Raw genomic sequence first — 12,771 nt, forward strand, 5'->3', positions numbered from 1 at the left:
GAGTGAAAGGAACTTTCTCACCATACACGGCGTCTTATAGCATTGAAAAGAAGAAATGGCCCTATATAATAAGCAGCCTAAAAATAATTCCACAGCATGGGCTCGTCCGGGATTTGAACGCGGGACCTCTCGCACCCGAAGCGAGAATCATACCCCTAGACCAACGAGCCTGATTCCCCAGTCGGCATTTTAAGCAATTTCTGATGCGTCTTTCAGAAACAAAGCAGGGCTATTTGGCTGCTCTCTCTCTATGTGAACCACACAAAGTCATGTTTTCTCTCAAGGTGTTGTTTTTTTCACTCTTGCAAGAAAGGGATCAGTCGATATCCTAGCTGCCAGAGAGCAGAAAAAAGGCGCTGAAGAGAACTGCAGGCACTTTCTGGCACTTGTACTCCTCTGCAAGTCCTGGACACTTGCCCCATAGACTTCCACCCCAGATGCAAGGGAGGGCCTGCCAATTCTTGCTCCTAAGACAGAGGCATTTGATTCTTGGATTCAAACATGCTCACTCAGCGCTCGATCAGGCTCGATCAAGCGATATTTATATGAGTGGCTCGCAGGACTGAAACACTCACCTGGGAGCCCCAGGGTGGCTGAATTCCCAGTATGGCTATTTTTGGGCAAGTCACCTCCTTTCCTCCTGCCTCAATCTAGAATTGGCTGCAAATCACAAGATAGAGTTCAATGTCCGTGTGTACTGCCTACTCCCAGCTACCTCTCTGTCTTCCTTATGTAAATTAAAATTCGCAAGGGGGGACCAATGACAATCTGCTCCTCCCACATAACCAGGAAGCCCTGTTGAACATGTCTGCCTGTGTTGTTGCAGGGACAGTGCCTTCTCCACCCAAAAGGTGGCAGGAGAGCCTCACAACAAAGATGGGATCAACTGCTTAATGAGAAACCAGCACGGCAGTTTGTGTGATGGAGTGCAAATTTAACGGAAGGTGTGCCTGAGGTGTCCCTTCCAGGAATACATGGAATTGTGATTGAGGGCCCAGCCTGATCGTTGGTGGATTTCTCGTCATATGTTACAGGTCCGTGCAAAGATTGTGGTGTGTGGGGAATGCACTGCAAAAAACAGGAAGATTTAAGGGTGTAAAAGAAACCTGTCAGAAGTGGGATTTGAACCCACGCCTCCATGAGGAGACCAGAAGTCTCAGTTGCACTGAAGATCAAGCTCTCTTGAGTCTGGCACCTTAGACCACTCGGCCATCCTGACAGCCGTGGGCGTGCACAGATCTGACTCTTCTGACTGCACCTGCCAATTTTTGCACTTACAACGTTCACAGCAATGTCACAAGTGTAAAGACCCCACAATACAACATGGCATGACAAAAAAAAAGCTAGGCACAAGAGCGACCACTGATGGATGCGGATTACTTTGTTTCGTCTTGCAAAAGTAAAGGAAGTTTCCCACGGCTCGCTGGGTTCAAGGACCGCCTCTTCTTAAGCTTGCATTGAGATAATAAGGTTTTAGAGGGTGCACATAAAAGCAGCTCATGCACAGTGTTTCTGCCCGGTCTCGAACCGGGGATCCTTTCGCGTGTTAGGCGAACGTGATGACCACTACACTACAGAAACTCACTTGCTGTGTTTTACTGTTAGAGCAAGGTTCCTCTCAAGGATTCTCTCTACTTCTATTCTGCTGTATCAGCAGCCACTCAGAAAGCGAGGAGCAAGTGTGAAAACTGCAGAGATATCAGCCAACATGCTTGCAATTAGACGTATTAAAAATTGACTTATGCAGGCATCGACAGACAAATATCTGATGCCTAAATGCCAGCAAGTACAGCTTGGGAAAGCATCACCTGGGACACACACAGACTAAGCATGAAGGCAGAAAAAGCATGGTGATCCATGTTTCTTATGAGGTTCAAAATATTTTGTGCAACAATGCGGCGAGTGTAATGAGAAATAGTCAGGCATTGTGAGTTTTGAGTAGGATTCGTATGTTTACCTCTGAAAAAGGGCTCGTCCGGGATTTGAACCCGGGACCTCTCGCACCCTAAGCGAGAATCATACCCCTAGACCAACGAGCCGAGGCACACAAGAGTCACCTTTCGCACCGGCTCCGGGGGTTATTGGCAGCGAGTTAGTGAATGCTTCACCCAAAGCAAGCAACTGCACATGCTGCTCTCTTCTGCAATATGGTTGCTGTCTTTTCCATGGCCGTCATCGAACAAGAAATGAAAATGCCTCTATCCTTCAGACATTTTGTTTGTTCTAGGTGTATGCTCTCGGTGAGGTCAATAAAACCATTTCTGTTCTCATGCCTTGCTTTCATGAAGTAGGCCCAACCTTCAGTACACAAGGACGTGCAAATGAATAGCGCAAACTATCGTCACTTCTCTTTTTGAGCTCTCACTGATGCCCCTGGAGCACAGTACGTCACGCTGGTGAGGGATAGACAGCTTCCATTATCTCAGCTTTCCTATAAATTGAGAGAGTAAATGCAAACTGTGTGAAAAACAGAAAGCTGCTGTTTCTGCCCGGTCTCGAACCAGGGACTTTTCGCATGTAAAGCGAACGTGATAACCACTACACTACAGAAACAGACACGCTTACAGGAATCTTCTTGGCATGTAGTGGGCTGGAATGCACAGACCAAGGGCCGATGTCCATGAAGCTCAAAGTTGAACCCTCCTTACCCGATCTCTTTCTTTGGAAGAAAGGAACGAGGACCACTTTTATTCCAAAAGGCGATTTTAAAACCATACCTGAAACCACACTAGAAAAACACTTTGCATTTAATTTTCCTACACTGATGGTCCACCCCAGAAAAGCAGTTGCAAAGAAGTCCGGCACTGAAATTCTATACGCCAAAAGTGGGAAATAGCGTAGAGGGAAAGGAAACTTTCTCACCATACACGGCGTCTTATAGCATTGAAAAGAAGAAATGGCCCTATATAATAAGCAGCCTAAAAATAATTCCACAGCATGGGCTCGTCCGGGATTTGAACCCGGGACCTCTCGCACCCGAAGCGAGAATCATACCCCTAGACCAACGAGCCTGATTCCCCAGTTGGCATTTTAAGCAATTTCTGATGCGTCTTTCAGAAACAAAGCAGGGCTATTTGGCTGCTCTCTCTCTATGTGAACCACACAAAGTCATGTTTTCTGTCAAGGTGTTGTTTTTTTCACTCTTGCAAGGAAGGGATCAGTCGATATCCTAGCTGCCAGAGAGCAGAAAAAAGGCGCTGATGAGAACTGCAGGCACTTTCTGGCACTTGTACTCCTCTGCAAGTCCTGGACACTTGCCCCATAGACTTCCACCCCAGATGCAAGGGAGGGCCTGCCAATTCTTGCTCCTAAGACAGAGGCATTTGATTCTTGGATTCAAACACGCTCACTCAGCGCTCGATCAGGCTCGATCAAGCGAGATTTATATGAGTGGCTCGCAGGACTGAAACACTCACCTGGGAGCCCCAGGGTGGCAGAATTCCCAGTATGGCCATTTTTGGGCAAGTCACCTCCTTTCCTCCTGCCTCAATCTAGAATTGGCTGCAAATCACAAAATAGAGTTCAATGTCCGTGTGTACTGCCTACTCCCAGCTACCTCTCTGTCTTCCTTATGTAAATTAAAATTCGCAAGGGGGGACCAATGACAATCTGCTCCTCCCACATAACCAGGAAGCCCTGTTGAACATGTCTGCCTGTGTTGTTGCAGGGACAGTGCCTTCTCCGCCCAAAAGGTGGCAGGAGAGCCTCACAACAAAGATGGGATCAACTGCTTAATGAGAAACCAGCACGGCAGTTTGTGTGATGGAGTGCAAATTTAACGGAAGGTGTGCCTGAGGTGTCCCTTCCAGGAATACATGGAATTGTGATTGAGGGCACAGCCTGATCGTTGGTGGATTTCTCGTCATATGTTACAGGTCCGTGCAAAGATTGTGGTGTGTGGGGAATGCACTGCAAAAAACAGGACGATTTAAGGGTGTAAAAGAAACCTGTCAGAAGTGGGATTTGAACCCACACCTCCATGAGGAGACCAGAAGTCTCAGTTGCACTGAAGATCAAGCTCTCTTGAGTCTGGCGCCTTAGACCACTCGGCCATCCTGACAGCCCTGGGTATGCACAGATCTGACTCTTCTGACTGCACCTGCCAATGTTTGCACTTACAACGTTCACAGCAATGTCACAAGTGTAAAGACCCCACAATACAACATGGCATGACAAAAAAAAAGCTAGGCACAAGAGCGACCACTGATGGATGCGGATTACTTTGTTTCGTCTTGCAAAAGTAAAGGAAGTTTCCCACGGCTCGCTGGGTTCAAGGACCGCCTCTTCTTAAGCTTGCATTGAGATAATAAGGTTTTAGAGGGTGCACATAAAAGCAGCTCATGCACAGTGTTTCTGCCCGGTCTCGAACCGGGGACCTTTCGCGTGTTAGGCGAACGTGATGACCACTACACTACAGAAACTCACTTGATGTGTTGTACTGTTAGAGCAAGGTTCCTCTCAAGGATTCTCTCTACTTCTATTCTGCTGTATCAGCAGCCACTCAGAAAGCGAGGAGCAAGTGTGAAAACTGCAGAGATATCAGCCAACATGCTTGCAATTAGACGTATTAAAAATTGACTTATGCAGGCATCGACAGACAAATATCTGATGCCTAAATGCCAGCAAGTACAGCTTGGGAAAGCATCACCTGGGACACACACAGACTAAGCATGAAGGCAGAAAAAGCATGGTGATCCATGTTTCTTATGAGGTTCAAAATATTTTGTGCAACAATGCGGCGAGTGTAATGAGAAATAGTCAGGCATTGTGAGTTTTGAGTAGGATTCGTATGTTTACCTCTGAAAAAGGGCTCGTCCGGGATTTGAACCCGGGACCTCTCGCACCCTAAGCGAGAATCATACCCCTAGACCAACGAGCCGAGGCACACAAGAGTTGCCTTTCGCACCGGCTCCGGGGGTTATTGGCAGCGAGTTAGTGAATGCTTCACTCAAAGCAAGCAACTGCACATGCTGCTCTCTTCTGCAATATGGTTGCTGTCTTTTCCATGGCCGTCATCGAACAAGAAATGAAAATGCCTCTATCCTTCAGACATTTTGTTTGTTCTAGGTGTATGCTCTCGGTGAGGTCAATAAAACCATTTCTGTTCTCATGCCTTGCTTTCATGAAGTAGGCCCAACCTTCAGTACACAAGGACGTGCAAACGAATAGCGCAAACTATCGTCACTTCTCTTTTTGAGCTCTCACTGATGCCCCTGGAGCACAGTACGTCACGCTGGTGAGGGATAGACAGCTTCCATTATCTCAGCTTTCCTATAAATTGAGAGAGTAAATGCAAACTGTGTGAAAAAGAGAAAGCTGCTGTTTCTGCCCGGTCTCGAACCAGGGACCTTTCACGTGTAAAGCGAACGTGATAACCACTACACTACAGAAACAGACACGCTTATAGGAATCTTCTTGGCATGTAGTGGGCTGGAATGCACAGACCAAGGGCCAATGTCCATGAAGCTCAAAGTTGGACCCTCCTTACCCGATCTCTTTCTTTGGAAGAAGGGAACGAGGACCACTTTTATTCCAAAAGGCGATTTTAAAACCATACCTGAAACCACACTAGAAAAACACTTTGCATTTAATTTTCCTACACTGATGGTCCACCCCAGAAAAGCAGTTGCAAAGAAGTCCGGCACTGAAATTCTATACGCCAAAAGTGGGAAATAGCGTAGAGGGAAAGGAACTTTCTCACCATACACGGCGTCTTATAGCATTGAAAAGAAGAAATGGCCCTATATAATAAGCAGCCTAAAAATAATTCCACAGCATGGGCTCATCCGGGATTTGAACGCGGGACCTCTCGCACCCGAAGCGAGAATCATACCCCTAGACCAACGAGCCTGATTCCCCAGTCGGCATTTTAAGCAATTCCTGATGCGTCTTTCAGAAACAAAGCAGGGCTATTTGGCTGCTCTCTCTCTATGTGAACCACACAAAGTCATGTTTTCTCTCAAGGTGTTGTTTTTTTCACTCTTGCAAGGAAGGGATCAGTCGATATCCTAGCTGCCAGAGAGCAGAAAAAAGGCGCTGATGAGAACTGCAGGCACTTTCTGGCACTTGTACTCCTCTGCAAGTCCTGGACACTTGCCCCATAGACTTCCACCCCAGATGCAAGGGAGGGCCTGCCAATTCTTGCTCCTAAGACAGAGGCATTTGATTCTTGGATTCAAACATGCTCACTCAGCGCTCGATCAGGCTCGATCAAGCGATATTTATATGAGTGGCTCGCAGGACTGAAACACTCACCTAGGAGCCCCAGGGTGGCTGAATTCCCAGTATGGCTATTTGTGGGCAAGTCACCTCCTTTCCTCCTGCCTCAATCTAGAATTGGCTGCAAATCACAAGATAGAGTTCAATGTCCGTGTGTACTGCCTACTCCCAGCTACCTCTCTGTCTTCCTTATGTAAATTAAAATTCGCAAGGGGGGACCAATGACAATCTGCTCCTCCCACATAACCAGGAAGCCCTGTTGAACATGTCTGCCTGTGTTGTTGCAGGGACAGTGCCTTCTCCGCCCAAAAGGTGGCAGGAGAGCCTCACAACAAAGATGGGATCAACTGCTTAATGAGAAACCAGCACGGCAGTTTGTGTGATGGAGTGCAAATTTAACGGAAGGTGTGCCTGAGGTGTCCCTTCCAGGAATACATGGAATTGTGATTGAGGGCCCAGCCTGATCGTTGGTGGATTTCTCGTCATATGTTACAGGTCCGTGCAATGATTGTGGTGTGTGGGAAATGCACTGCAAAAAACAGGACGATTTAAGGGTGTAAAAGAAACCTGTCAGAAGTGGGATTTGAACCCACGCCTCCATGAGGAGACCAGAAGTCTCAGTTGCACTGAAGATCAAGCTCTCTTGAGTCTGGTGCCTTAGACCACTCAGACATCCTGACAGCCCTGGGTGTGCACAGATCTGACTCTTCTGACTGCACCTGCCAATTTTTGCACTTACAACGTTCACAGCAATGTCACAAGTGTAAAGACCCCACAATACAACATGGCATGACAAAAAAAAAGCTAGGTACAAGAGCGCCCGCTGATGGATGCGGATTACTTTGTTTTGTCTTGCAAAAGTAAAGGAAGTTTCCCACGGCTCGCTGGGTTCAAGGACCGCCTCTTCTTAAGCTTGCATTGAGATAATAAGGTTTTAGAGGGTGCACATAAAAGCAGCTCATGCACAGAGTTTCTGCCCGGTCTCGAACCGGGGAACCTTTCGCGTGTTAGGCGAACGTGATGACCACTACACTACAGAAACTCACTTGCTGTGTTTTACTGTTAGAGCAAGGTTCCTCTCAAGGATTCTCTCTACTTCTATTCTGCTGTATCAGCAACCACTCAGAAAGCGAGGAGCAAGTGTGAAAACTGCAGAGATATCAGCCAACATGCTTGCAATTAGACGTATTAAAAATTGACTTATGCAGGCATCGACAGACAAATATCTGATGCCTAAATGCCAGCAAGTACAGCTTGGGAAAGCATCACCTGGGACACACACAGACTAAGCATGAAGGCAGAAAAAGCATGGTGATCCATGTTTCTTATGAGGTTCAAAATATTTTGTGCAACAATGCGGCGAGTGTAATGAGAAATAGTCAGGCATTGTGAGTTTTGAGTAGGATTCGTATGTTTACCTCTGAAAAAGGGCTCGTCCGGGATTTGAACCCGGGACCTCTCGCACCCTAAGCGAGAATCATACCCCTAGACCAACGAGCCGAGGCACACAAGAGTTGCCTTTTGCACCGGCTCCGGGGGTTATTGGCAGCGAGTTAGTGAATGCTTCACCCAAAGCAAGCAACTGCACATGCTGCTCTCTTCTGCAATATGGTTGCTGTCTTTTCCATGGCCGTCATCGAACAAGAAATGAAAATGCCTCTATCCTTCAGACATTTTGTTTGTTCTAGGTGTATGCTCTCGGTGAGGTCAATAAAACCATTTCTGTTCTCATGCCTTGCTTTCATGAAGTAGGCCCAACCTTCAGTACACAAGGACGTGCAAATGAATAGCGCAAACTATCGTCACTTCTCTTTTTGAGCTCTCACTGATGCCCCTGGAGCACAGTACGTCACGCTGGTGAGGGATAGACAGCTTCCATTATCTCAGCTTTCCTATAAATTGAGAGAGTAAATGCAAACTGTGTGAAAAACAGAAAGCTGCTGTTTCTGCCCGGTCTCGAACCAGGGACTTTTTGCGTGTAAAGCGAACGTGATAACCACTACACTACAGAAACAGACACGCTTACAGGAATCTTCTTGGCATGTAGTGGGCTGGAATGCACAGACCAAGGGCCGATGTCCATGAAGCTCAAAGTTGAACCCTCCTTACCCGATCTCTTTCTTTGGAAGAAAGGAACGAGGACCACTTTTATTCCAAAAGGCGATTTTAAAACCATACCTGAAACCACACTAGAAAAACACTTTGCATTTAATTTTCCTACACTGATGGTCCACCCCAGAAAAGCAGTTGCAAAGAAGTCCGGCACTGAAATTCTATACGCCAAAAGTGGGAAATAGCGTAGAGGGAAAGGAAACTTTCTCACCATACACGGCGTCTTATAGCATTGAAAAGAAGAAATGGCCCTATATAATAAGCAGCCTAAAAATAATTCCACAGCATGGGCTCGTCCGGGATTTGAACCCGGGACCTCTCGCACCCGAAGCGAGAATCATACCCCTAGACCAACGAGCCTGATTCCCCAGTTGGCATTTTAAGCAATTTCTGATGCGTCTTTCAGAAACAAAGCAGGGCTATTTGGCTGCTCTCTCTCTATGTGAACCACACAAAGTCATGTTTTCTGTCAAGGTGTTGTTTTTTTCACTCTTGCAAGGAAGGGATCAGTCGATATCCTAGCTGCCAGAGAGCAGAAAAAAGGCGCTGATGAGAACTGCAGGCACTTTCTGGCACTTGTACTCCTCTGCAAGTCCTGGACACTTGCCCCATAGACTTCCACCCCAGATGCAAGGGAGGGCCTGCCAATTCTTGCTCCTAAGACAGAGGCATTTGATTCTTGGATTCAAACACGCTCACTCAGCGCTCGATCAGGCTCGATCAAGCGAGATTTATATGAGTGGCTCGCAGGACTGAAACACTCACCTGGGAGCCCCAGGGTGGCTGAATTCCCAGTATAGCCATTTTTGGGCAAGTCACCTCCTTTCCTCCTGCCTCAATCTAGAATTGGCTGCAAATCACAAAATAGAGTTCAATGTCCGTGTGTACTGCCTACTCCCAGCTACCTCTCTGTCTTCCTTATGTAAATTAAAATTCGCAAGGGGGGACCAATGACAATCTGCTCCTCCCACATAACCAGGAAGCCCTGTTGAACATGTCTGCCTGTGTTGTTGCAGGGACAGTGCCTTCTCCGCCCAAAAGGTGGCAGGAGAGCCTCACAACAAAGATGGGATCAACTGCTTAATGAGAAACCAGCACGGCAGTTTGTGTGATGGAGTGCAAATTTAACGGAAGGTGTGCCTGAGGTGTCCCTTCCAGGAATACATGGAATTGTGATTGAGGGCACAGCCTGATCGTTGGTGGATTTCTCGTCATATGTTACAGGTCCGTGCAAAGATTGTGGTGTGTGGGGAATGCACTGCAAAAAACAGGACGATTTAAGGGTGTAAAAGAAACCTGTCAGAAGTGGGATTTGAACCCACACCTCCATGAGGAGACCAGAAGTCTCAGTTGCACTGAAGATCAAGCTCTCTTGAGTCTGGCGCCTTAGACCACTCGGCCATCCTGACAGCCCTGGGTGTGCACAGATCTGACTCTTCTGACTGCACCTGCCAATGTTTGCACTTACAACGTTCACAGCAATGTCACAAGTGTAAAGACCCCACAATACAACATGGCATGACAAAAAAAAAGCTAGGCACAAGAGCGAGCACTGATGGATGCGGATTACTTTGTTTCGTCTTGCAAAAGTAAAGGAAGTTTCCCACGGCTCGCTGGGTTCAAGGACCGCCTCTTCTTAAGCTTGCATTGAGATAATAAGGTTTTAGAGGGTGCACATAAAAGCAGCTCATGCACAGTGTTTCTGCCCGGTCTCGAACCGGGGACCTTTCGCGTGTTAGGCGAACGTGATGACCACTACACTACAGAAACTCACTTGATGTGTTTTACTGTTAGAGCAAGGTTCCTCTCAAGGATTCTCTCTACTTCTATTCTGCTGTATCAGCAGCCACTCAGAAAGCGAGGAGCAAGTGTGAAAACTGCAGAGATATCAGCCAACATGCTTGCAATTAGACGTATTAAAAATTGACTTATGCAGGCATCGACAGACAAATATCTGATGCCTAAATGCCAGCAAGTACAGCTTGGGAAAGCATCACCTGGGACACACACAGACTAAGCATGAAGGCAGAAAAAGCATGGTGATCCATGTTTCCTATGAGGTTCAAAATATTTTGTGCAACAATGCGGCGAGTGTAATGAGAAATAGTCAGGCATTGTGAGTTTTGAGTAGGATTCGTATGTTTACCTCTGAAAAAGGGCTCGTCCGGGATTTGAACCCGGGACCTCTCGCACCCTAAGCGAGAATCATACCCCTAGACCAACGAGCCGAGGCACACAAGAGTCGCCTTTCGCACCGGCTCCGGGGGTTATTGGCAGCGAGTTAGTGAATGCTTCACTCAAAGCAAGCAACTGCACATGCTGCTCTCTTCTGCAATATGGTTGCTGTCTTTTCCATGGCCGTCATCGAACAAGAAATGAAAATGCCTCTATCCTTCAGACATTTTGTTTGTTCTAGGTGTATGCTCTCGGTGAGGTCAATAAAACCATTTCTGTTCTCATGCCTTGCTTTCATGAAGTAGGCCCAACCTTCAGTACACAAGGACGTGCAAACGAATAGCGCAAACTATCGTCACTTCTCTTTTTGAGCTCTCACTGATGCCCCTGGAGCACAGTACGTCACGCTGGTGAGGGATAGACAGCTTCCATTATCTCAGCTTTCCTATAAATTGAGAGAGTAAATGCAAACTGTGTGAAAAAGAGAAAGCTGCTGTTTCTGCCCGGTCTCGAACCAGGGACCTTTCACGTGTAAAGCGAACGTGATAACCACTACACTACAGAAACAGACACGCTTATAGGAATCTTCTTGGCATGTAGTGGGCTGGAATGCACAGACCAAGGGCCAATGTCCATGAAGCTCAAAGTTGGACCCTCCTTACCCGATCTCTTTCTTTGGAAGAAGGGAACGAGGACCACTTTTATTCCAAAAGGCGATTTTAAAACCATACCTGAAACCACACTAGAAAAACACTTTGCATTTAATTTTCCTACACTGATGGTCCACCCCAGAAAAGCAGTTGCAAATAAGTCCGGCACTGAAATTCTATACGCCAAAAGTGGGAAATAGCGTAGAGGGAAAGGAACTTTCTCACCATACACGGCGTCTTATAGCACTGAAAAGAAGAAATGGCCCTATATAATAAGCAGCCTAAAAATAATTCCACAGCATGGGCTCATCCGGGATTTGAACGCGGGACCTCTCGCACCCGAAGCGAGAATCATACCCCTAGACCAACGAGCCTGATTCCCCAGTCGGCATTTTAAGCAATTCCTGATGCGTCTTTCAGAAACAAAGCAGGGCTATTTGGCTGCTCTCTCTCTATGTGAACCACACAAAGTCATGTTTTCTCTCAAGGTGTTGTTTTTTTCACTCTTGCAAGGAAGGGATCAGTCGATATCCTAGCTGCCAGAGAGCAGAAAAAAGGCGCTGATGAGAACTGCAGGCACTTTCTGGCACTTGTACTCCTCTGCAAGTCCTGGACACTTGCCCCATAGACTTCCACCCCAGATGCAAGGGAGGGCCTGCCAATTCTTGCTCCTAAGACAGAGGCATTTGATTCTTGGATTCAAACATGCTCACTCAGCGCTCGATCAGGCTCGATCAAGCGATATTTATATGAGTGGCTCGCAGGACTGAAACACTCACCTAGGAGCCCCAGGGTGGCTGAATTCCCAGTATGGCTATTTTTGGGCAAGTCACCTCCTTTCCTCCTGCCTCAATCTAGAATTGGCTGCAAATCACAAGATAGAGTTCAATGTCCGTGTGTACTGCCTACTCCCAGCTACCTCTCTGTCTTCCTTATGTAAATTAAAATTCGCAAGGGGGGACCAATGACAATCTGCTCCTCCCACATAACCAGGAAGCCCTGTTGAACATGTCTGCCTGTGTTGTTGCAGGGACAGTGCCTTCTCCGCCCAAAAGGTGGCAGGAGAGCCTCACAACAAAGATGGGATCAACTGCTTAATGAGAAACCAGCACGGCAGTTTGTGTGATGGAGTGCAAATTTAACGGAAGGTGTGCCTGAGGTGTCCCTTCCAGGAATACATGGAATTGTGATTGAGGGCCCAGCCTGATCGTTGGTGGATTTCTCGTCATATGTTACAGGTCCGTGCAATGATTGTGGTGTGTGGGAAATGCACTGCAAAAAACAGGACGATTTAAGGGTGTAAAAGAAACCTGTCAGAAGTGGGATTTGAACCCACGCCTCCATGAGGAGACCAGAAGTCTCAGTTGCACTGAAGATCAAGCTCTCTTGAGTCTGGTGCCTTAGACCACTCAGCCATCCTGACAGCCCTGGGTGTGCACAGATCTGACTCTTCTGACTGCACCTGCCAATTTTTGCACTTACAACGTTCACAGCAATGTCACAAGTGTAAAGACCCCACAATACAACATGGCATGACAAAAAAAAAGCTAGGTACAAGAGCGACCGCTGATGGATGCGGATTACTTTGTTTTGTCTTGCAAAAGTAAAGGAAGTT

At 47.1% G+C, this 12,771-nt stretch overlaps 11 non-coding genes across 11 annotated transcripts; all 11 read right to left on the reverse strand.

Annotated features, from left to right (window-relative positions):
* Positions 1-1,967: 1,967 nt before the first annotated feature.
* Positions 1,968-2,039, reverse strand: TRNAP-AGG (transfer RNA proline (anticodon AGG)). The gene has a single exon. It is a non-coding gene; the product is annotated as a tRNA-Pro (tRNA).
* Positions 2,040-2,480: 441 nt separating this feature from the next.
* On the reverse strand, positions 2,481-2,553 carry TRNAV-UAC (transfer RNA valine (anticodon UAC)). Its single transcript has one exon. It is a non-coding gene; the product is annotated as a tRNA-Val (tRNA).
* A 386-nt stretch (positions 2,554-2,939) lies between these two features.
* Positions 2,940-3,011, reverse strand: TRNAP-CGG (transfer RNA proline (anticodon CGG)). The gene has a single exon. It is a non-coding gene; the product is annotated as a tRNA-Pro (tRNA).
* Positions 3,012-4,348: 1,337 nt separating this feature from the next.
* Positions 4,349-4,421, reverse strand: TRNAV-AAC (transfer RNA valine (anticodon AAC)). Its single transcript has one exon. It is a non-coding gene; the product is annotated as a tRNA-Val (tRNA).
* Positions 4,422-4,807: 386 nt separating this feature from the next.
* TRNAP-AGG (transfer RNA proline (anticodon AGG)) lies at positions 4,808-4,879 on the reverse strand. The gene has a single exon. It is a non-coding gene; the product is annotated as a tRNA-Pro (tRNA).
* A 441-nt stretch (positions 4,880-5,320) lies between these two features.
* TRNAV-UAC (transfer RNA valine (anticodon UAC)) lies at positions 5,321-5,393 on the reverse strand. The gene has a single exon. It is a non-coding gene; the product is annotated as a tRNA-Val (tRNA).
* Positions 5,394-7,647: 2,254 nt separating this feature from the next.
* On the reverse strand, positions 7,648-7,719 carry TRNAP-AGG (transfer RNA proline (anticodon AGG)). The gene has a single exon. It is a non-coding gene; the product is annotated as a tRNA-Pro (tRNA).
* Positions 7,720-8,619: 900 nt separating this feature from the next.
* On the reverse strand, positions 8,620-8,691 carry TRNAP-CGG (transfer RNA proline (anticodon CGG)). Its single transcript has one exon. It is a non-coding gene; the product is annotated as a tRNA-Pro (tRNA).
* A 1,337-nt stretch (positions 8,692-10,028) lies between these two features.
* TRNAV-AAC (transfer RNA valine (anticodon AAC)) lies at positions 10,029-10,101 on the reverse strand. The gene has a single exon. It is a non-coding gene; the product is annotated as a tRNA-Val (tRNA).
* A 386-nt stretch (positions 10,102-10,487) lies between these two features.
* TRNAP-AGG (transfer RNA proline (anticodon AGG)) lies at positions 10,488-10,559 on the reverse strand. The gene has a single exon. It is a non-coding gene; the product is annotated as a tRNA-Pro (tRNA).
* A 441-nt stretch (positions 10,560-11,000) lies between these two features.
* Positions 11,001-11,073, reverse strand: TRNAV-UAC (transfer RNA valine (anticodon UAC)). The gene has a single exon. It is a non-coding gene; the product is annotated as a tRNA-Val (tRNA).
* Positions 11,074-12,771: the final 1,698 nt, after the last annotated feature.

This window comes from Triturus cristatus, chromosome 10 (genome assembly GCF_964204655.1).
Source record: "Triturus cristatus chromosome 10, aTriCri1.1, whole genome shotgun sequence".
Classification (NCBI taxonomy): domain Eukaryota; kingdom Metazoa; phylum Chordata; class Amphibia; order Caudata; family Salamandridae; genus Triturus; species Triturus cristatus.